The 24,522-nt window shown below is 34.7% G+C and overlaps 1 protein-coding gene and 1 long non-coding RNA gene across 4 annotated transcripts in view; one reads left to right on the top strand and one right to left on the bottom strand.

Moving 5' to 3' along the window:
* LOC145685755 (uncharacterized) overlaps positions 1–4,716 on the top strand; it is a 67,236-nt gene extending 62,520 nt beyond the window's left edge. Inside the window, exon 3 of the long non-coding RNA XR_014131482.1 lies at positions 1,089–4,716. This is a non-coding gene — a long non-coding RNA (uncharacterized LOC145685755). The remainder of the gene's footprint in view (positions 1–1,088) is intronic.
* The window catches only part of MESR3 (misexpression suppressor of ras 3), a 91,563-nt gene that overhangs the window by 8,998 nt on the left and 58,043 nt on the right, over positions 1–24,522 (bottom strand). The gene's annotated exons all lie outside the window — the stretch shown is intronic.

A 24,522-nucleotide genomic window follows, 5' to 3' on the forward strand; every position in this document is an offset into this window, starting at 1 on the left:
GGAATTTGTTGCGCAGTTCATAACATCAGTTATATTTATAGGAAGGAAATTGAGTATGGAAAAATAATATTTTTATTTTTTTAATATTAATTTCACTGCGTAAACAATTTTATTATTATTTTCTTTCATTTCCTAGCAACTGTCCTCGCCAGAAATCATGTTTGTTTATTATTATTATTATTATTATTATTATTATTATTATTATTATTATTATTATTATTATTATTATTATTATTATTATTATTATTATTATTATTATTATACCAATCGACGTAGGCACAGATGGGAGGACAATATTAAGATGAATCTTGCAGAAATAGGAATTCAAAACAGAAACTGGATCCAATTGGTTGAGGATAGAAGTCAATGGAGAGCTTTTGTAAACGCGGCATTGAATCTCGAAGTTCCATAGATCATAGAGCGGAGTAAATTTATTTAAATTAGTCTGATTGAAATCACGATTTTATATCACTTGATTTTTAAATAAAAATCGTTGATTTGAATCAAATTCCGAAATAAATTAATTTAAAGTGAAAATAAGTAAAATCGCGTATCTGTTCTGTTATTTCAATTATGGAAGATAATAATCATAATACAATGAGGCTCAAATGTATGTACAGCACAGTATGAAAACGAGCGTTTCATGTGGAAGATATGCCTCTGCCAAATATCAATAACATTAAAAAAAAAATAGTTGATAAACGTTTCTTTACTTGCTAAGGATTGAAATAGGTTAACGATTGTGGATTAATTCAAAATTTGACCCTAATGCTTTCACGTAAATGGTATATTTAACATCTAATACTAATTCCTAATGTTTTTCCTTTAGTTCGTGACTTGTATTATTTCTATACGAGGAGAAAGATTTGATTTAAATCAAAAAAAAAAAAAATAAAAAATAATGATTTTTGAAAATAATCACGATTTTTTCCACCCTGCCTTAGAGTTAGTTAGTTGGTTAGTTACTACTACTACTACTACTACTACTACTACTACTACTACTACTACTACTACTACTAATAATAATAATAATAATAATAATAATAATAATAATAATAATAATAACCTTATATTCTTTATTTTTTCAGAAGAACACCACTATTGCAACTACCTGACTTCGCCGTAAGCATGAATCATTTAGGCTATCAGCCATACTAGGAAGAACATAGTTATTTCACATCCTTCCTTACATGAGATCAATCAATAGAAAACACCGCATAGATGTGTCGCAACGAACTTAGGCCTGAATGTTGTTACCGAGCCACAGACAGGAAAAAAGTAGAATTTATTATTATTATTATTATTTTCAGTTGCAAGGCAGTCTTAGAAGGATTTCCAGTTCGAAAAAAAAAAAAAAAACACATATCTAAGTATAGTCTTTGTTTCTGAGGCAATATTTTCTTTAGTACCTTGATGGTTTTCTTGTGTTGATACTTTGCAGAATTACCTATCTCTTCAGTGTCACGCACGCAAAAAAGCAATTTTAAAAGCACAGTATGTATACCTCCTACTCAAAGCTGTAGGAAAATAAACAAATTCTTGGAATTGATGTGTGTAAAAACTTTGTGGCATTGGGTAACTGTAACTCAAAGTGAGTATTTACCAAAGTCTTGTATCATCGTTTAAAAACTTCTACACAGACAACCTAGATCGTCTACAATAGGAATTTAGACGTGGTGCGTAGGCTTCAAGTATTTGCCAGAGAATTATAATATAGTGGAACTATTGTAAAACTAGTTATGGGTTTTCAAATCGTATTTTTAAAAATATTTACTGCAAATAAATTATGAAGAGTAAATACATTTTACAATCTATGGCCCAATTAGTAGCCGTTAGCTACTAATTAGTTCTGTAATACTAATGTTATTTGTAGAACAACTTTATAAAATACTTGTATATAAAGCTTGTACTCTTACTATACTGTCATCAACGAAAATGCTTTAAAACCATTACAATAAAAGAGAGGGTGTAACCTTCTAATGACTAGGATAGATGACTAATTGTTACATCCATATCAGTATGATTAAAATGATTAATTAAGAAATATCGTGAAAATAAACCCTTACTTTACCCCCTCAGTGTTAGAGCGTTTACCTCTGGTGCCTGGGGTCCTTAGTTCGATCCCCGGCGAAGTAAATTTGTGGTGGACAACATCGTGCGTGTGAGTTTTCTGGGGATACTCCCGTTTCCTCCCACTTTCTCATTCCATCAATTCTTCCTTCATCATTTACCTGCTTTAATTATCACCTCCCTTAAACTAAATGACAATCGTGGGACGTTAAACTGAAAGATTTCATTTCATGTCTTGCAAGAGCGAGGGGCAAGATTGTCCAGTGACATAATAGTTTCACGTCTTTTATTAGTATATTAGTATACACTTTATTATGAAGCGCGTGTTTCTCAAACTAAGGGAGGTGGCAATTGTGTCACTGCCCTTCCGAAATGATGCCCCTGATTTCCCTACATAAATTTATTACCAGACAAATAAAGGTGGCGTACGCAATCAACAAATTTAAACGAAAGCGGCAAATAATAATAATAATAATAATAATAATAATAATAAAGATTTCTTAAAAGTTTAACATCCCACGATTATGCTCCGATTATGCTCCGAGGTTAACAAGAGACGGCGCTTATGATAATAAAGGAAATGGTGGAATGAAGAAAATGGGAAAACCTAAATAAAAACACGCACACGGTGTTTGTCTACCACAAAACCCACGAAGGTGGTGCATGGTGAGATCGAACTACGGACTTCATACACGAAAGGTGAGCGCATACTGTCTGTGTGTGTATGTGTGTAAGTTGGCTGGGAACCTAGGCCTGCGGCCCCGCACATTCTAAGTCGGGCCCTTGGTCAGACGGAATAACTACAAGTAAGTAATACTAATCATAAAATTAAAACCTTCAACATTTTCATTCGGGATCTGGAACAAAAATCGATTTGTTCATCTAGGTACAGTACATCAACCTTAACCATTAATATCGAGGGTGCGATGGGATTGGCCATCATGAGGTTATCTACCTTTGTCACCAAGGTGATCTTCTCCGATAATTATTACTTGCAAGTTGTTTCTACTGTAGCTACTGGTAATGTTCTACTTTATGGCACCAACTATTTTTTTTTTTTTTTTTTTATCATTCATGTTCTATTCATGCATAAATACATCACGTTTACCGAACTTCACCTCAGGCAATTCACTAAAAAAATTCACCAAAGAAATAAATGTCTTTTTCAATAACAGTTAACACATACAAAAAGAAAATGTAGTATGTTGACAGTTAAAGGTATGTAAGTAATGAAGCTTGGTCTGTTGCGTGTGTAGAATGTTGTCAGACTGGATTACACACAAGGGGAATGATAAGATGACTAAGTCTGAGTATTCTGATTTTATTCTGTCGACACAAATGAATGTTTCACCATTGCTTCTTTAAGCCATTAGATATTTCGTGTACGTTTGGCTTTCAACTATTTCTTTCACAAGTAAAGTTTTTCTTACAAAACTGAATATTATATCTTCTGTCTTTGTTACTATTGTCCCTAAAGAATAATTATACGTTACAGTGTTGCCAACAGATCTCTTTGAAAATGGCTAAAGTCTAGTTTTAGCTAGATGGCTAACTTTTCTAAATTTGAAGCATTCCTGAATAACGTTATATGGTTTACATCAGTGAAAGAAAGAAAAACGAACAAACTTGTTGTATGATTGCATTGTATATAACGATGGTTGAGCGCCAAAAAGGCGTAACTGCAATTTTATTAGTTTAGAGGCTTAAGTGATATGTGCCTCTCTGGCACAGAACCAAATGCTAGTAACTCAGTTATACCTTTATATCTTTTTCGAATAACGTTCCAAGGATAGAGATTTTCATTAAGGCGTCTTGGCACAAGAAAATTCAATCCATTATACATGTCCTCATAGCATTAACTCAAAATATGAAAATTCGACAGTTACGCCCTTTTGGCGCTCGTTGAGCTCAGTCTGAGCAACGGAAAAGCGAATCTTACAGAATATGTCAGTCATGTTTTGTAAAGAATGATTCCCTTGGTAACTTGTACATTCCAAAATACAGAATACATTATTCGGGGTAATGATTCCTATGTCTGAGTGACTGTTCTGCCCGAAAGCAAGTTCTTGCCTTCTCCCCCCCTCCCTAACTAAGACAATAAAACATTAAGCAAGCGAAAAAACTAAGACAGTAAACTAAGAATAGGGTGGACAGTTCCTTTCCTTTGTGATTTAAAGAGTTGCCCCGAAGTTTTACAATGGATTCCAATAAACAATATGAGGCAAAAGTGCCTTTTAAGTTTAGAATGGCTAGGGGAAGTAACGTCACGTCACATCTTGGATAAAAATGATGGAGGTAAAACTGCATGTATTACTGTATGTCATCATGGTGTCCATCTTGAAATCCGCCATTGTGGATTCACGTCCAAAAATGTCAACAGGAAAATATAAGTGACATGTTTTGGGGGTACTTTTCACCTCAAACATACATCTGATGTTATTTCCAACTTAGCTGTAATCACTTAATAGTCATTCCTTTCATAGTATATGTTTATTAACTTGCAATTTTCTTTCCAAACTTACAAGGCACATTGTCTCATATTGTATACAGGGACGTAGTGTCCATTAAGGCTATAAGGCTTAGCCTATCCATTTATTTATACATCAGCCTCAAGTGTTGCTTTTGGATATTGATACAATTAATTTTATTAAAATGGATTTATTTTATAATACGCTGTTTAAACATCAAGCGAGTTGAAGCGAAGCTTCTGCAAGAACGCATTGAAGGCTATCGGCGGCTAGCCTCCCGCTTCTTTCATGCAATTAGGAGAATGGGGCGGTAACAATCACTTTCCCGCCACCCTCAGCAGACGACAACTTCTTGAGCTATACACAAATTCAACATGATGAAACGAAAGTGGATTACTGTTGACGAAAGGCTAGCCTTTAGGGTGTTTGGGGAAACAAAAGCGACAGGATGCGGTCTTGTAAGAAAGTATAGAACAGAGACTATGAAAAATTTAGAAGCCCACACTCAGTAACGAGTTTTAACCATGAAAAAAAGGGAGAGAGAGACAGAGAGAATAAAAATGTTATTATGAATAGTATTAATTCATCAGGGACCTTATTGTGTACTGGATTGCGTTATCACAGCGTAAAATTTACATTTTAGTTTTCGATCATTGACATAACAGTTATGTTGTATTTTTTGCGTTGCGTTGCTATATATATCCGCAAGTTTTTCGAAGATCGATACTGAAGGAGACCTCAGATGAGGTATTTTTTTTTCATACATTAAATCTACAAATAGCTTTTTCTGTAAAAATCATCAATTGACTGTGAGCTACTGCTCCACTGTTTTCCATTAGCATGCTGATATGGGTTGTTGTGGGTGAAGTGCTTAAGTTACGCGGAAGTTACACTTAAGATCGTCCTATAGCTATCCGTTTTTATTTGTTTCTTTGAAACAGTAATACAGTATATGCGTGATATGCGAGTATCGCATATGTAAGGAAACCATATGTGTAAGGGAAATATAAGGGAAACAGAACCAGTCTTATACTTTTTCTTGCATTGTATGAAAAATATATTGCATGAATTAGCATTTTTCTATCAAGCATTACAGCATAGTCAGAACACTAAGACGTGATCGTTTAAATAATGGCGGAATATTTTTTTTTTTTGGGGGGGGGAGAGTGACTTAAATTCACTTTTCACTCATATATATACATACAACAAAAATTGCATGTTTCAGGGAGTTGGGCCCTTCCTAGCCACTCTCTAGCTACGAATCTAATTTCAGCCTACCCATTTCAAAACTACACGCTACGTTACTGATTGTATATTGTAAAGGTATTCAAAACTTGAGATCGTTTGAAGCACCATTTAATATTATTTATTTTAGGCAATTCTTATGCCTTACTTTGGCATGATATAGAACCAGGGAGTGCATCCACATGAGGGATGCACCGGGTCCGGACTTTCCCCCATAAAAACTTCCTACCTCAACATACATTTGTCCACTTTCTCAATAAAACTATAATTGTTTAACAGGGAAATGATTGATGTAGTATGAAAATTTGATCCTACACTTCATTTGTACTCTTTCTCTTATAAAAATAATCTACTTCTATCAATTTACCCCTGAAAATATACGTGGAAGTTTTTACAATTACTTATCATTTTTTCGGATGCTACTGCAGAATAATACCGGTTCAATACGGTGTCGTCCTACTTGCGACAGTCTTATGTGCGACAGGAACTGTTAACTGCCATATGAGCGACCGATTCGATCTGTTAACTGGTCTGTGAGTCACCAATTCGTTCATACTAAGATAATGGAAGAAGATAAGGTTCCCTCTTCTTTTAAGTTGTTTCACGCTAGTGTAATTTAGAACTTAACAAAATGTACTATGAAAAATTGACGTTCTTAGAAGTTTGATTTCTTCCAGCCGTTTCACAATTACAAGGAACATACACCCTTAACAATTAGGGGAGACCGGGGCTATTTGAGTATAGTAAGGGAAAACTCAAAATTTCCAAAAAATGACGCACTTTAGAGTTTAGATAATTAGACCATGATCAACATACATTATTATAGTACAACATATTAAAGAATAAAGAACCTGTTAAATCATGGAAATTCAGGAAACGAATTTAAAATAAAAATGGCAGAATTCGAGATTAGCAAAAATCACGGGGCTATTTGGGTTTCTCAGGGGGCTATTTGGGTATTTCACTGTATCAACATTGTTTACATTAATCACATTAGTATTCATATATATTATTAAATTATACCCTTTTATATATAACTTGTAAAAACATAAGTCAAGAGGAAAAGAAAATAAGTAGAGCAAATCTTTAAGAAAGGGCGTTAAGAAAGGGTGTTAAGAATAAACTCCTTCAGCGTCCTAATAATACAAGGCTATTTATTTTCTTATCTGTTACATAATACCATACACATACAGGTTCGTCTGCGAGTAGTTTGACTTATCCTTTTTGAAATAAACATTTGTAAAAGCAAAGAAAAAAGGCAACTCTGACAAAATAACATAAAAAGAAACGTCGTATCGTTTTCTATTCTACATTTTCTGCATTAATTTTCAGTAAATAAAAATAACACACATTAATAATGAAAAATTTAGTTCAAATTTAACTTTTAAAATAAAAACTGAACTGACAATAACACCTGTGTTTAAAATCACGTTTAATTAGTAGTCCTATACATTAAAATCAAATGTATAGTAAGAGAAAAACCAAACATTGTGCTAGAGAAACCTAAGAGAATTATAATTATTTTTTATACGAACATCAGAGAAATCACTGTTTCTCAAACTTCTGAAATACGAGACAATGAAAGTTATCGAGAAATGTGAAACTCAGAGACACTTGCCGCATACAAACTGTTTTCTCCCATAAGCTCCAACACATATCTCATGGTACCATTGTTTACAATATTGGCAGCGAATCCACTCCCCTTTACCGATTGATTCTTTAGAGTAATATTTCACATTGCAAAATCCGCATGGTACATCGTCCTCGGATTTATTCTGATCACTATCATTATCACGTGCAGCATACGTAACACTTGAGGTCATAGGTCTGTTTAGTATTGTCTTCTTAATGCTTTTCGTTTTCGAGCCAGTTTTGCCAAATCCCTTCACTGATAACTTCCGTTTTATACGAAGTTGTTGGACATTTTCGGAAGAAGTGAGTAGGCGAGTAGTTCGCTTCTTTTTCGTAGAGATACTTTTGACATTTTTTGTAGGAGTGCGAAGAATTTGAAAGAACGTCGATGTTGAGCATGATGGTGTTGCTGATGGACGTTCTTCAGATTCTGATGCTGAGGTTGAAGAGGGAATCTCTGCTGTTGTTTTAACTCCTGCAGTTGAACTTAAACTTGTATCTTCCGGAGAGGTGAGAGTTGTACAAGTGATATCGGTTCTTTTGCTTGCAAATTCAGTAGTGTTGAATAAACTGGCGGGAAGAAACTTATCTTCAGGAATGGCATCTGGGTTGTATGGATATATGCCTGTACAACTGAATCCCTGTATAGCATATGATGGAATTGCTGCTCTATCCCATGTATTCTTAAATATCTTTCCAAAACTGGCTTTCGTAATTCGATTATCACCTGAACTTCCGGGCTCTGATGGACTGATGTTATAAAAGTACTTCGTAGCTTCTTGATGATAAAAAGTCTTCATAGGTTTAAATAGTGCTCTATCTAGAGGCTGTAATACATGAGTGCTATGAGGTGGCAAGCACAAAAGTTCAATGTCATGTTGCTCACAAAATTCCAGAGCTTGTAGCGAACAATGAGAAATATGCCCATCCAAAATTAATAAACATTTTCCCTCAACCCTGTTTGTTTGAAAAAACTCGAGCCACCTAACAAACAGTTCTTCATTAACGTAACCACTATCTGATAAGGAAACATGAGAACCAGGTGGTAGATTGTTTATGAATTCTTCTCTCATGCGCTGACCTTTAAAAATAACAAATGGTGGGATGTATTGTCCAACTGCGTTGCAAGCAACTATTACGGTGACATTCTCGCCTCTTTCGACGTCAGTGAGAGCAACCACCTCTTTTTTCCCCTTCTTGGCAATGACCTTGCTTGGGTTGTTGTTAAGAGGAAAACCTGTTTCATCAACGTTGTATATACGTTGTGGCTTTGTGTTGACACCAATCGTCGAAGAAACAGATTTCAACAGTTGAAAAAAGGCACTCACTGCTTCCTTATTAACGCCCTCAGCACGGGCTCTTGAAAGTCCCTCAGGCTTTCGTAATGATAAGTTCGGATGTCTTTTCATGAAACTTGAAAACCAATCCTCACCAGCTAATGCTTTGTTTTTCCAAGGATGCGGAATTTGATTTATCGTTACATATCGATGCACAGCTTTTCGAATGGTTTCAGGGGTGCAACCTAGTCCCTTTTCCGCAAGAGTCATAATTCGCAACACCAACTCTTCCTCCTGTTCGTTTGTCAGTACTGTGGGGTGTCCTATGACTTTCGGTTTTGCACTTTGAACTATTTCGTTATTATCACCCAAAGTTAGTCTCAACCTTTCGATCTGCACTTTTCTTCGCAAAGTTTCAAAAGGAACATTGCAGAGCTGTGAAGCTCCACGCAAACTCAAATCACCTATTGTTACACTTTTCACTGCCTTTTCCATGTCTTCATTATTCCACTTGTTGTATTTATGTTTTGGTTTGTATGTCCGTACCATCTAAAAAGAAAATAAAGTGTTTTGTTTTACATACATTACCATATAAGAGGCTGAATCATAATACAAAATTAAGATTCATAAATTAAATATATTCACATCAGTTTACACCTGACTCAAATAGCCCCCATTGACTCAAATAGCCCCATTTTTTTCGACTCAAATAACCCCATTTTGCTAAAGCTTACGTAGGAACGTATTACTTTCACACGAAACAGAGGAGAGCACCAAAACTTGCGGTTATAACATGTGGACGTTCGGTTTTACGCGTACGGTAATAACTTTACAAATATTTGCATTTACACAGATTCAGCGCCTTATGTTATAGAAACACAATTTTATATCAGAGCAAAATATGAAGTATTGCAACTCACCTTGCTCAGAATAGTCGCACATTCACAACAAGCGATAAGAAACTTGAAGATCAAAGATATACACAACCTTCCCTTAGTCAACGAACTCACAACTGAACGTAGGTTCAGCGTACTGGTGCGCATATTAAATGCGCAGTGACCTTTTTTCTTAAGTTTGACCCAAATAGCCCCTTGACTCAAATAGCCCCGGTCTCCCCTAACAATTAAAAAAATAAATATATTTGACGAACAGTATCACTGGCACGTTCATTTTTCATAGGAAGGTTGTTCGGAATCTAATAACGCCAGAGGTAAATATATTTTACGAGAGGAAATTGTATCATCTTCCATCATCTCAATGTAAATGAACCGGTCGCTCATAGGATAGATAATAGTTCCTGTCGCTAATAGGACTGTCGCTTCTAGGACTAATTCATTCAATACTACATAGACATAGTTCGTTGTTGTATTGACTCCAGCCCCACCTCCAAACAAAAATTTTTGAGTGCACGCTTGTATAAAACAACTTTAGAGAGCAAGACTCAACTTTAAAAAAATCTCGAAGTCGAAAAATAAGAGCCACCGTAATCTATACTCGTTCGGTTTTGAGATTCGTGTACTGCCTCTTTGCTATTGAATATTTACAAATAACTATCTCTCTCTCTCTCTTAAACCTTTGTTGAGATTATAAAAGAATCCTATTGCATAAGCGAGCAATTTATTATCCTAAACAAGAGGCGATGAATGATGACAACTTCATGCAAAAGATGCCAAGCTCGTTTCACGTTATTACCTGATTCATGTCATGTTGCCGACTTATGATCTGCTTTGTTGAAACTTGTTAGAGCTAAATGGATGGTTCGTGACGTCCAAGTAGGTACAACAAATATGTGACTTTCTTGATACTAGCAATGATAATAACAACTTCAGTTTCAGCTACGAATAGAATCGATTTCAAAAGTAACTCTTTTCACAGTAGTTTCGAAACTGCGCAAAAGAGAAATTGAAACACACGAAGATGAATGCAAGAAAAATACAATAAGCATAATAAGTGAAACGAGATTTAAATATGGAAATATAAAACAAATGCAAATGGTGAAGTAGAGCGCGGTATGGTTCAGAGGTAGAATGCTGAATTTTGATGCGAGAGGTATGTAGTTCGATTCAAGGGCAAGTGTATTTGTGGTGGAGAACATTGCGTCCATTGGTTTCCTAGGGGTTCTTCTGTTATCTCCCACATTCTTATTTCATAATTCTTTAATTCCATTGGTTCAACCGCCTCGTTTAGACTAAAGGGCATAACCATGAGACATAAAAAGATTTTTAAATATTTTATGAATTTTAAATATCTTTCAAATAATGTTTACATATTGTTCTATTTCTTATAATACAGACTATGCACGATCCATTTTACAATATGAATCCATTCTTTGCTAGTTTAGACAGCCAAGAAATGTGTGAAGCACCAAAAGAATGAGGAAATGCTGATTAAGAGGTAGATTTTCCTCCTCCCCCTCTTTGTTTAAAAGAATGAGAACATACGCATGTGAAAGTTACGAAATACAGTAATACTAATTCTGAAAACAGCATTTACTCATTTAAGTGTCGTTTTGTAATGATGTTATCATATATCACCTTCAACAACAGGAGGGGGAAAAACGAGGTCAAAAAGCAGACGAAATAAAAAGCTAATTATACAGTAGGTCTCAGGAATAAGAGTAAAGAGTGCTTTTCTCTCCTAGTTCTCCTGCTTTTTGATTGCTATTTGTCATTACTGTTTACGTACTTCAGGTACTTTTTGTTTCCATTTTACTTCATTTCGAATGATTATGTCCTATTAACTAATGAAACAAATGATTATGCCCTATTAACTAATGAAACGAATGATTATGTCCTATTAACTAATGAAACGAATGATTATCCCTTATTAACTAATGAAACGAATGATTATGCCCTATTAACTAATGAAACGAATGATTATGCCTTATTAACTAATGAAACGAATGATTATGCCCTATTAACTAATGAAACGAATGATTATACCCTATTAACTAATGAAACGAATGATTATGCTCTATTAACTAATGAAACGAATGATTATGTCCTATTAACTAATGAAACGAATGATTATGCCCTATTAACTAATGAAACGAATGATTATGTCCTATTAACTAATGAAACAAATGATTATGCCCTATTAACTAATGAAACGAATGATTATGTCCTATTAACTAATGAAACGAATGATTATGCCTTATTAACTAATGAAACGAATGATTATGCCCTATTAACTAATGAAACGAATGATTATGCCTTATTAACTAATGAAACGAATGATTATGCCCTATTAACTAATGAAACGAATGATTATACCCTATTAACTAATGAAACGAATGATTACGCTCTATTAACTAATGAAACGAATGATTATGTCCTATTAACTAATGAAACGAATGATTATGCCCTATTAACTAATGAAACGAATGATTATGTCCTATTAACTAATGAAACGAATGATTATGCCTTATTAACTAATGAAACGAATGATTATGCCCTATTAACTAATGAAACGAATGATTATACCCTATTAACTAATGAAACGAATGATTATGCTCTATTAACTAATGAAACGAATGATTAATGGAAGAAAATGAAATTAAATTAAAAATTTCAGTTTAATGTGCTAGGATTATGCCCGTTAAGCTAAGGGAGACTATGATCACGGAAATTGGTAATGGCACGAATGATAATGGAAAAAGTGGTGGAATGAGAATGTGGGAGGAAAGGGAGAATCCGAGAAAATCCACAGACACGATGTTGTGCACCACAAAATTACTTGATCGAGGATCGAACCAGAGACTCCACGCACTAGATGATTAATGAAAGAGAGGCTCTTAAAGAATTAGTGGAATGAGAACATGAGAGGAAACAGGAGAACCCCGTGAGGATAACTTGACCAGTTAAGAGCCTGCCTTACTAAAAATAATACAAAATTTACCATTTTTCTTTTGCTTGTTTATTCATAAGTGAAAGGAGATAATGAAATGCAACTTACCACAATCATAGATAATGTTATTCTACAACAGAAAATATGAACCTGAAGAATGTTCAGTGTTGCCATCCATTAAAATTACAGTGTTGCCAGAAAAAACAACGCCCCTAAATTCTAAGTTAAGACAACGATTAGAGAAACGATCTCAACTGCATTTGGTTACGTATCATGTTGTTTCGGTTTTTTGTGAAGTACTTTTTAAATAACGTTATTCTTTAGTTTTAATAACTCCATATTAAAATTATTTTGATTATTACAAACTAAATACAGCTATTATTTAGTGCGCCCCTGAGGTAGACTAAAGATATTGAGAAAAACTGATTAAACCTTCATACGTTTATACCCTATAGGCTAAAGGAAAGCAATGATTAAGGGCGATATCGAACCAGGAGCGAACAAGTGATCCATCCAGTTAATTTCAAGATATGGGCAATAAAAAAAAATCAGTAATGTACTCTTATGAGAGCAAGTATTCATATCTCCTTGCTTGATAGATTAGCGACAGTGTTGTTCAGGTTAACGGGTTTGTATAATGCTCAGGTGCAAAATATGTTCTAATCTGTCCATAGAATGCAACGATAAAATGAAAGTAAATGGCCTTTTTAGACGGCAAATCTAAAGAGTTAAGAGGCCCCATCACGGCGAAATTAAAATACCGCTAATTTTATAATAATTATGAGGTATCTTCAAATAGATTAAAGATAATCGAAAAGTGGAACTCGCTAGATAATACTATTTTACATGTGACGCCGTTATCACGACTCACTTATCTGCTTTTGATTTCCAGCCAGTTTTAGAAAATCGGCATTTATTTTCACGTTTATAAATGGCTGCAAACGGAAAGTTACTAGGTGACTTGTGATAACGGTACCTCATGCAAAGTAATATTGTCTAGCGCGCTCTTGTTCCACGTTTCGATTATCTTTTATCTATTTGAAGATATCACATAATTACTGTAAAATTAGGGTATTTTAATTTCGCAGTGATTAAGCCTCTTAAATATCTTCTATTTTCAAATATCAGTTCATCTTACTTAAGTTTTTTAAGTGGAGAATGGGCGGAGAGGGAAATGCAAAAATTCAAACTTCAATTTGCACATTGTACACTGTAAGAAACCAAACCTCTTTAAGTGGTGTACATTATGACACTGCGACTTGCTTTAAGCCTACAACAAAAAACAAAACTCTCAGCGCACAGATTTTTTTTTTAGCTGCATACAAAAGGAAATTTCGACCCTTGAACTTTATTCAAAACATTTGAACTCGACTTCACCTTTTCCTTCTTCTTTTTCTTCTCTCTCTCTCTCTCTCTCTCTCTCTCCATATACATAATAAATAATTTAAACTTCTCTCTCCCATAAGGCAAAATAATAACAAAAGAATTTGTCTTTTTTTTTAATGCGGCTATTTTCCTTTCGTATCTTGTTCTAAGTACGTCATCTTTCCAAAAAGGAAATCCTCATTGGTTAAATTTTCCTTTTTATGATGCTGTTATGTTATGTGAAAACGACCACAAAATGAAGTTACTGAATATTATGAACAAAGAAAGATTTCTCAACAGTGTATTTTTTAATGTTTCAACTCTGGGAATTTCTAAGAGTTGTTTTCGTCGTTTTGTCTTCTTCAAGAAGTAACAAACTAGTAAAGTATTGCAGCACAACTGCTCTAAGGTTAATGTTCTTTAATGGTTGCTAACGAAGGGTCACTTGTCAATGGGAGGGGCAAAGCCTTTGACAGATACGGTAGCGGTCGTTTTTCGAAACATATTTCAGAAGCTAATAACTGAATCGTAAAAACGTATAAATGATTTTTTCCCCCTTAATTTTTAAAACATTAAAAAATGTATTTTAGAGGATATATTATTTTTGTCGGGGAGGGAGGTGTGCATGGTGGTTAAGTACTAGAGAATCTTTCAGTTTAACGTCCCACGATTACGTTCTTTAGGCTAAGGAACACAGATAATTAAAGCAAATGAATGATTTATGGAAGACTTGGTGAATTGAGAATGTGGGAGAAAACGGGGGTACCTCGAGAAAAACCACGGACACAATGTTGTCCACCACTGCCCGGGGAGAGAACCTGGGACCGCACGCATCAGAGATAAGTGCTCTAGCACAAAACCGCTGTGCTTTCTCCCAGGTTAGAGCGTTCATCTTAGGCCCCAGAGGCAACTCCTTCGATCACAGGCCAATTGAGTTCGTAGTGAACAACTTCATGTCAATTGATTTTCTAGGGGTTCTCATATAGGTTTGGGTACAAAACCTCGCGGCGACAACCTCGCGGACCAAAACCTCGCCTGGCCAAAATCTCGCCTCCCAAAACCTCGCGGCCCAAAATCTCGCCGGGCCGAAACCGCGCCTGGCCAAAACCTCACCGCCCAAAACGTCGCGGACCAAAATCTCGCGGGACCAAAAACTCGCCTGGCCAAAACCTCGCGGGTCAAAAAATCGCCTTGCCAAAACCTCGTCTTCCAAAACCTCGCGCCTCAAAATATCGCCATACGCAAAATCTCGCCTGATCAAAATGTAAATGTTCCAACAGATGATAAGGATGACGGTATAAAAGACGCTGTTTCAGAAGAAGTATCACGGGTATTTGACCTGGTCATAGATGACCAGGATGAAGGAAATGATAGAATAAAGAAAGTGGGAGGAAACGGGAATAACCCGAGAAAGTCCACGCACACGATGTTTTGTATCTTCTTCTTCTTCTTCTTCTTCTTCTTCTTATTATTATTATTATTATTATTATTATTATTATTATTATTATTATTATTATTATTATTATTATTATTATTATTATTATTATTATTATTATTATTATTATTATGTAATGTGGAATTGCATACTAAGAAACTCATTGGGTAAGTTTTAAAGAAAAGTTTCATTCGCGGCGAGGTTTTGGCCACGCGATGTTTTAGGTGGCGAGGTTTTGGTCCGGCGAGATTTTGGCCCGCGAGGTTTTGGCCCGGCGAGATTTTGGCCCGCGAGGTTTTCGCCCGGCGAGATTTTGTCCCGCGATGTTTTGGCCGGCGAGATGTTGGGCGGCGATGTTTTGGCCGGCGAGATTTTGGGCGACAATGTTTCGGCCGCGAGATTTTGTCCGTATTCCCTCATGTTTGCTTTCACATTCTCATCCCGCCACTTCTTTCCTTATTAAGAGGCCCCATCACGGCAAAATTAAAATGCCGCTAATTTTACAGTAATTATATGATATCTTCAAATAGATAAAAGATAATCTAAAAGTGGAACAAGAGCGCGCTAGATAATATTATTTTACACGAGATACCGTTATCACGACACACTTATCTGCTTCCGATTTCCAGACATTTAGAAAATCGGCATTTATTTTCGCGTTTATAAATGGCTGCAAACAAAAAGCTACTAGGTGACTCATGATAACGGTACCTCATGCAAAATAACATTGTCTAGAGCGCTCTTGTTCCACATTTCGACTATCTTTTATCTATTTGAAGATATCACATAATTTCTGTAAAATTTGCGGTATTTTAATTTCTCAATGATTCGGCCCCTTAATTATCCATCTTTTTTAAGGTAAAGAACACAATCATGGGAAGTAAAATTAGCAATTTTAATTCAATATTATTTTCCTAATTTCTACAATATTACAGCATTAGCGTTTTGCATGTACACCGAGAAAAAAATTGTAGGTGGCGTACTTAAAAAGGTTACATGCGTAATTCCTGTAGTTTTTGGACTTAACGTACAGGAGACGTATAACTGAAAACGCATGCTTTATAATACTTTCTGTACAAGTTTTCCATCTATACGTATTTTCCGTATGAAACAATGTAGGCGGTCAGGATCTCACATACAAATGGACGTATATAACATATAGCTGACGATGGAGACATAAGTATATGCATGTGATATACGGAAAACTGTTAGATGTCAGACATCCTGCAACGGCATGATGTAACATCTAAGGGGAGTGCCTATGTAGCACACTGATAACGTATGCTCCGTACTGATTTCTATAGTAAGCAAGAGGATATCGTATATTTGTACAATATACCAATGTCCGGAGAACGAATTTTTCTCTTGTAGGCAAGCACACGAGACGAGACGAGACAGGATTTTCCTGACAAAATTCGAGTCGAGACACGGCTCTTCCAATAGAAAAATATACATTTTTCGAGTTGAGACATCACTTTTACAACACATTTTCGAGACGAGACAGCCACAAATCTTGTCTCGTGTGCATCCCTATTTGCATGGGGAGAAGTCCAGACGCGAGATAAATATCAATCGACAGACATCATTGACTTAAATAAACTCACATATATATATATATTAGTATAAAAATCTCATGCGTAGTTTTTGAGAAACTGAAAAAAATTGTAAACCCTAAAATTTGATACTGTACAAGTATCGTACCATTCCATTTATTAAAGTGAAGCTGATACTGGAGCACACTCTCATCAACCTCTTCATTACAACGCTAGCAAGACAACAGTACGTAGTGTATGGTTAGTGAGATAAAGCTCAAAGTTATCATCATTATTTATAATTATCAAAATTAGCTCATTGCCGGTGGCTCAGTGGTAGAGGGCTCACCTCTTGTGTGGGGGGTCCCTGGTTCGATCGCCAGTCAAGTAAGTTTGCAATGGACAACATCATGTCTGTGGGCTTTTCTTTCCACATTATCATTCTACCAAGTCTTTCATCAACATTCATTGTCTTAATCATCCGTTTCCCTCAGCCTAACAAGCATAATCTTGGGCCGCTCGTATGAACCAGTGTAGTGCATTTGATACTCTCTACCCGGGAATTGATCTCGTGGCCTCATGCATCAAAAGCACATGCGCTAACCACTAATGCAAGACTTCAGTTGTGTGTCTCTTTCAACCTACGGCGCATAATTGCGATATTGCCTTTGTAATCACATAGTTTAAAATTGCCGCATATACAGATGCCGTGCAATGATCTATTATTATTATTATTTATTGTTATTACCTGAAGTACAATTAGGTATGGGCTTTTGTATAAGGAAGCAATATTGCCAACTTCTATAAAGGAATGTTTAATTTTGGAAAAGAATAAAAACCGGAACTATGCCGATTGCTATCTGTGGTATAATACACAACATTTATAAACTACACCTTTCCCTCTCTCCTGCCGTTTTATCTCAGCGTACAAAAATAATAATAAGAGAGAGACAGAGGGAGAAAACGAAGCGAATTGAAAGCACTGACCTAAGTAAGGCCTCATGAGAAAGGAAGTTATTGTTACGACTGGCAGGAAATAAATTACGTCAGAGCGTTTTGAACAAAGTCAGACACAAAAAAGGCTAACAACCTTTGTCTGAGGTTGCAAGCAAGTGTTCTACTACTGCATTTATTACTTTCGAGATGCATCTACGCTCCGATACTTGTTTAAAACAGGATGTTCGAACCAGATTGATCTTAATCTTGATATATGCTATCCTTGCCTGATTGATCTTGATATATGGTATTCTTTGCCTGATTGATTTTGATATATGCTATCCTTTGCCTGATTAATCTTGATATATGTTATCCTTTGCTGATTGATTTTGATATATGCTATCCTTTGCCTGATTAATCTTGATATATGTTATCCTTTGCTGATTGATTTTGATATATGCTATCCTTTGCCTGATTAATCTTGATATATGTTATCCTTTGCTGATTGATTTTGATATATGCTATTCTTTGCCTGATTGATCTTCATATATGCAATTCCTTGCCTGATTGATTTTGATATATGCTATTCTTTGCCAGATTAATCTTGATATATGTTATCGTTTGTTGATTGATTTTGATATATACTATTATGATTTGCCTGATTGATCTTGATATATGCTATTCTTTGCCTGATTAATCTTGATATATGCTATCCTTTGCTGATTGATTTTGATATATACTATCATTTGCCTGATTGATCTTGATATATGCTATCGTTTGCTGATTGATTTTGATATATACTATTATGATTTGCCTGATTGATCTTGATATATGCTATCCTTTGCCTGATTAATCTTGATATGTTATCCTTTGCTGATTGATTTTGATATATGCTATCCTTTGCCTGATTAATCTTGATATATGCTATCCTTTGCTGATTGATTTTGATATATACTATCATTTGCCTGATTGATCTTGATATATGCTATTCTTTGCCTGATTAATCTTGATATATGCTATCCTTTGCTGATTGATTTTGATATATGCTATCCTTTGCCTGATTAATCTTGATATATGCTATCCTTTGCCTGATTAATCTTGATATATGTTATCCTTTGCTGATTGATTTTGATATATGCTATTCTTTGCCTGATTAATCTTGATATATGTTATCCTTTGCCTGATTAATCTTGATATATTTTATCCTTTGCTGATTGATTGCGATATATGCTATCCTTTGCCTGATTAATCTTGATATATGCTATCCTTTGCCTGATTAATCTTGATATATGCTATCCTTTGCCTGATTAATCTTGATATATGCTATCCTTTGCCTGATTAATCTTGATATATGCTATCCTTTGCCTGATTAATCTTGATATATGCTATCCTTTGCCTGATTAATCTTGATATATGCTATCCTTTGCCTGATTAATCTTGCTATATGCTATCCTTTGCCTGATTAATCTTGATATGCTATCCTTTGCTGATTGATTTTGATATATGCTATCCTTTGCCTGATTAATCTTGATATATGCTATCCTTTGCTGATTAATTTTGATATATGCTATCCTTTGCCTGATTAATCTTGATATGCTATCCCTTGCCTGATTAATTTTGATATGTGCTATCCTTGGCCTGATTAATCTTGATATATGCTATTCTTTGCTGATTGAGTTCTCCCGTTTCCTCCCACTTTCTTCATTCCACCATTTCATTCATTACTCATCATCGCCGTCTCCTTTAGCCTAACCGGCATAACTGTGGGACGTAAAACTCAAAGATTTCATTTCATTTTTTTTCTTTGCTGATTGATTTTGATATATGCTATCCCTTACCTGATTAATTTTGATATGTACTATCCTTGGCCTGATTAATCTTGATATATGCTATTCTTTGCTGATTGATTTTGATATCTGCTATCCTTTGCCTGATTAATCTTGATATCTGCTATCCTTTGCCTGATTGATTTTGATAATTATTGCATAAATATGGGGGAGTGGTTTGTGGTTAAACTAGAAGAAAAAAGTTAATTGTAAACAATCAGAGCTTTTAATTAAGTAGCTCCGATTTTAACCTACAGTGTACAACGGCCTGAAGACCAGGGAACAACAATATTCTCATTTGAGTGGACATTTGTGACTCGGTTACTCGGTTTGTATAGACTCAGTGACTAAATCACTGTTTTCCAGTGATGGCACCGATTCTCTTACGAACAAGTCTTGTCCTTGTGATTTTTCTTGTCCTTTTATATAACAATATTTTCTATTTTTTCTTTTTTCTTTTTCTTTTTTTTTTAATGTCCAAGTTGTCTAGCATCGAGCCAAGAACGAACCGATGCCTTATATGTTACAAGTGAAGGAAACAAAATAGCCACGAGTCTGGCTGGCGCTTTAGCTTTTCATTTTTTTATTCTTTCTATTGTTCAGTGGTAACAGACCGTGAATTATTAAGACGAACGTTCGCGAAACGAGTTTTTCTAAATTTAGCACCATCAGAAGACGGCGAACATCTTTCCTTTTTTCGTACGACTGCCCTCGACGTGATTAGCATAAATTTATCATGTACTGTACTTGCCACTAGTGTAGCCAATAAATGATTTGTTTTTTACTTGTGTTCTCCGTTGTTTAAAAAAGAAAGTACATTTTATTTATTTTTTTTTAAAAAGTACTCAATTTAAAAAGACGTTGGAATTTCCCGAATTCTAGAGGTTTTCACTGCGTATGCGTCATTGTGTAAGGACTATATCTGGATAATTAATCAGAAAAACAGCAGGTACTTACTTGAACAACGATATGCATGCTTTGAAATGTTTTAACTGAATTGTAGCATGGGTGGTACTAGTGATATATATATATATATATATATATATATATATATATATATATATATATATATATATATAATTTGAAAGGATCAAAAAAGTCAGTTGATACAGCACACTTACATATAGGCCTACTTAAGTATTTATGAGGTGCACCACAAATGGAAATCTGTTTATCAGTAGTGCAGATTCATGTATACAGAGTGGCCCAAAAGTAGGTATAGAGACTAGCATCGTTCTAGTATGACATTTTAATTTATTAAGATAATGAATTTATTTGCTTTGGTTTGTTCGGAGCTTAAGGTATAAGTAAAAAATAAATTAAGAATAAATAGGGAAGAAACTAAGTCAATACCTGCATGGATAACAAAAAGTAATTGATATAAAATGTCATGACCGGTCAGTACATGACTGTATATATACTTTTGGGCCACTCTGTACTTAGAAGAGTTATGTTCATGGAAATACGTAGGTGTACGTACTGGGAGTTTCACTGACAAACACGATTAAAGTAAACCCATACTATGGGAGTTGTCCTCCACGAAAATTTTCACGTTTGAACTGAATAAAATGGTAACTGAAGTCATTTTCTCCTTATAATGTTTTTTTTTCTTCATCTGCCCCCCCCCCCAGCGAATCTTCTTGCTACACACTTGGGTTATGATTGTAGTCAAAAATTTTAGCTTCATATTACATACAGTAGTATAAGCTTCATTTATTATATTCCTATTATCGGTTTCTAGTTCAGTAGCTGGGTTACAAAGCAAAAATTAAAAAAAAAAAAAAAGGAATAAATGAGGAAAATTCAACTGACAACCATGGACAATAATTATCACTTTCCATTCCATTCCATCCATAGATCATGTGAAGCAGACAATGTCTGTTGTAGACTGGTACCAAAACAACCTTTCTGGAAAAAACTTTTCCTTTCCTGTTTTTATTATTATTATTATTATTACTATTGTTGCTGCTGTTGGGAGACTTCTTGAAACTTGAACCATTAGTCCACGTAGGGGAACTACACATAAAATGCATATAAACATTCTTTTTTTTAAAAAAAAAAAAAAGAAAAAAGAATTTTAAAAAAAAGGTACTTTAACGATGTGCTGCTGCCAGGAGTTTTATGAAGCAAAAAATACAAATGCTTTGGACGAATGTACATTCCTTCAAGTCCTTACGACGTCTCTCTCCATCTCTCTCTCTCTCTCTCTCTCTCTCTCTCTTTCTAACTCTCTCATACACATACAGTACATACATACACATACTACGGCAGAAATAGTGATTATATCAGACATTTCTTTCCCCTCTGAAATTTTCTTCCAAATATGGTGTAAAACAGCTATTTCTTCTGAGAAATTTCTATTTTTCTTATACAACGTAGCTCAGCCAAAATATTGGCTACAGTCATCAACAAAAATCGTAGTTGCGTATATGTTCATCTTGTAAATAGCTTCGGAACTATTCGATCAATTTGGACATAGTTTTCTTGATTGTACAAGAAGCAAAAAGCGTTATCTGTTATTCAAACTGGTCAATGTGAGTCTACGACTGAGACACACAAGATATCAATATTTTACAGAATGTACGATTTTGTATGTATATATATACAAGTAATATGTGTGTCAATATAGGGTTTTTCAAAACAACACCGATAACGTTTGGGAGGTGATTTGTCTGACACCAAGACACGACGAAAAGTATAGACCAACCTGGGTGCATAAATGTTTCATTTCGGAGTAATAGGATACCGAAAACATAAAAAAATGAAGTTTAAATGTCCATAGCTCCAAAACTATGGGATCTACCGTAGTCGGGTCAAGACTTCACCGAGAAACTAATATGTGTCCTATCCAAATATCCATGTTTCAGAATACTGTGCTACTTCCGCAACAAATTTTATAGAGGTAGTTGGTAAGTACTTCAAATTATATGCCCGTAGCCAAATTGCCTCTTTAAAAATTGTTGCGTGAGTACCTTTGGATTGTAAAACATGTATTTTTGTATAGTGCACATATTAGTTCCTAAGTGAAGTCTTGACCCGACTACGGTAGGTCCCATAGTTTTGGAGCTATGGACCTGTACAGTTCATTTTTTCGTTTTCGATAGCCTGTAACTCCGAAAGGAAGCATTTGTGCACCCAGGTTGGTCTATACTTTTCGTCTTATCTTGGTGTCAGGAATCACCTCCCAAAACGTTGTCAGTGTTGTTTTGAAACACCCTATATATATTATTTCTAAAGGAAAGCCTGGTTATTAGTCTCAGGAAAGCTTTAAAGTAAGTTATTTATAGCCTATGGCTTGCTTTTTTCGTGTTGATGTTTCATGGTACTTGTGTAGTACATTCCAACTGCTAGAAAAAATAAGTAAAATTAAAAAAAAAAGCAATGTAAGAAAGAATTATTCAGGTGACGTGGGAAGCAAGTTGAATATAAGAGTCTTCAAACCTCCTTAAGGACACTTGCTCCACACATACGATACAATTTATATTCTTCTATCCAACTGTGCACTATAATACGAAAAAAAAAAAAAATACAGAATATAAAACAGCCCGTAACATCTTCTGCCTTCCAGGCTTTTTATGTATAAAAACGTGCACTTGCTTTCTCACGCAGGGCTTGCTTCAAACTATATATATATATATATATATATATATATATATATATATATATATATATATATATATATATTGGTCTATAGATGTGTTTCATAAACTTAACAAGGCGTTCTTGAATCTTTAACTCGTAAAATGCAGCTGAATGCACTTGCCCTATATGGATGTGCAATATGCATCAAAGATTATCTTTCTCAAAACATCTGTATTCCACTGTGTGTACGCCCAGTTGTTTCTAATTGACTGCAGCTTGTTGCTGCATGAAACTGAAATATAATACTCTAAACGCACAAGTGAATTTAGGCCATATCTTTATTTTACACATGAAAGGAGTTTTTTTTTTTTCTTCTTTCCTGATCTCTATTATAAATGTTCTAAAAATATACAGAACCAGGATGTTTATGCATGAGCAAATTCTCCGATTTCACTTCATAAGAAATTAAAACCCAAATTTAAATGCATGTCCAGGATTGAAACGCATTTTTTTTACCCTCAAAGTGCTAATCAGATAATTCATAAATGCCTTTCTGCAAACCATAAACACTGTAGTTTAACTAACCAACTCAATACCGTAAGAAGTTCAAAAGTTAATCACCACAGAAACAGTCTCGTTAGTGTAAGCCAAACATAACCGAAAAGCTTAAAAGGGAAGAAATTCCCTGTTCTACTTACAAAATAATAATAATAATAATAATAATAATAATAATAATAATAATAATAATAATAATAATAATAATAATAATAATAATAATAATAATAATAATAATAATAATAATAATAATAAAATAAATAAATAAATAAATAAATAAAAAATCACAATATCTGCTATCGACGTAGTAATTTTAACGATATATTTGATAGGAGTCATCTAAATCAATGGTTCTCAAAGTGGGGTCCGTGGGTACCTGGATGTCCGCGACGCCTAAAAATTGAAATGAACTGCAATAAAATGGAACTCACAACTGTTATGCAAGAAGTATTTTCTCAATTACTAAAAAGAAAGCAATTAGAAATTATACCTACGTTTGTAAATTTAAATGTTTTCCTACTTTACCAAATTTCTGCCCTGAAGTCTCAACCCTTATATAGGACTATTTCAAGTGAGAGAAATCCCTTCTTTGTTAGGGCGCTTTTTCAAAAGCAGTTGTACATACGTACACTGACAGCACGACGTCTCGGAATTTCATGGATTTCCTCTTCAAGTAGCGGAAAGCTCTCACCACTACCAATTCCATATTTTTTTTAAAAAAAAAAAGTAAATATTAATTATTTCTATGCTTAT

Source organism: Thermobia domestica, chromosome 5 (genome assembly GCF_964235325.1).
Source record: "Thermobia domestica chromosome 5, izTheDome1.hap1.1, whole genome shotgun sequence".
NCBI lineage: Eukaryota > Metazoa > Arthropoda > Insecta > Zygentoma > Lepismatidae > Thermobia > Thermobia domestica.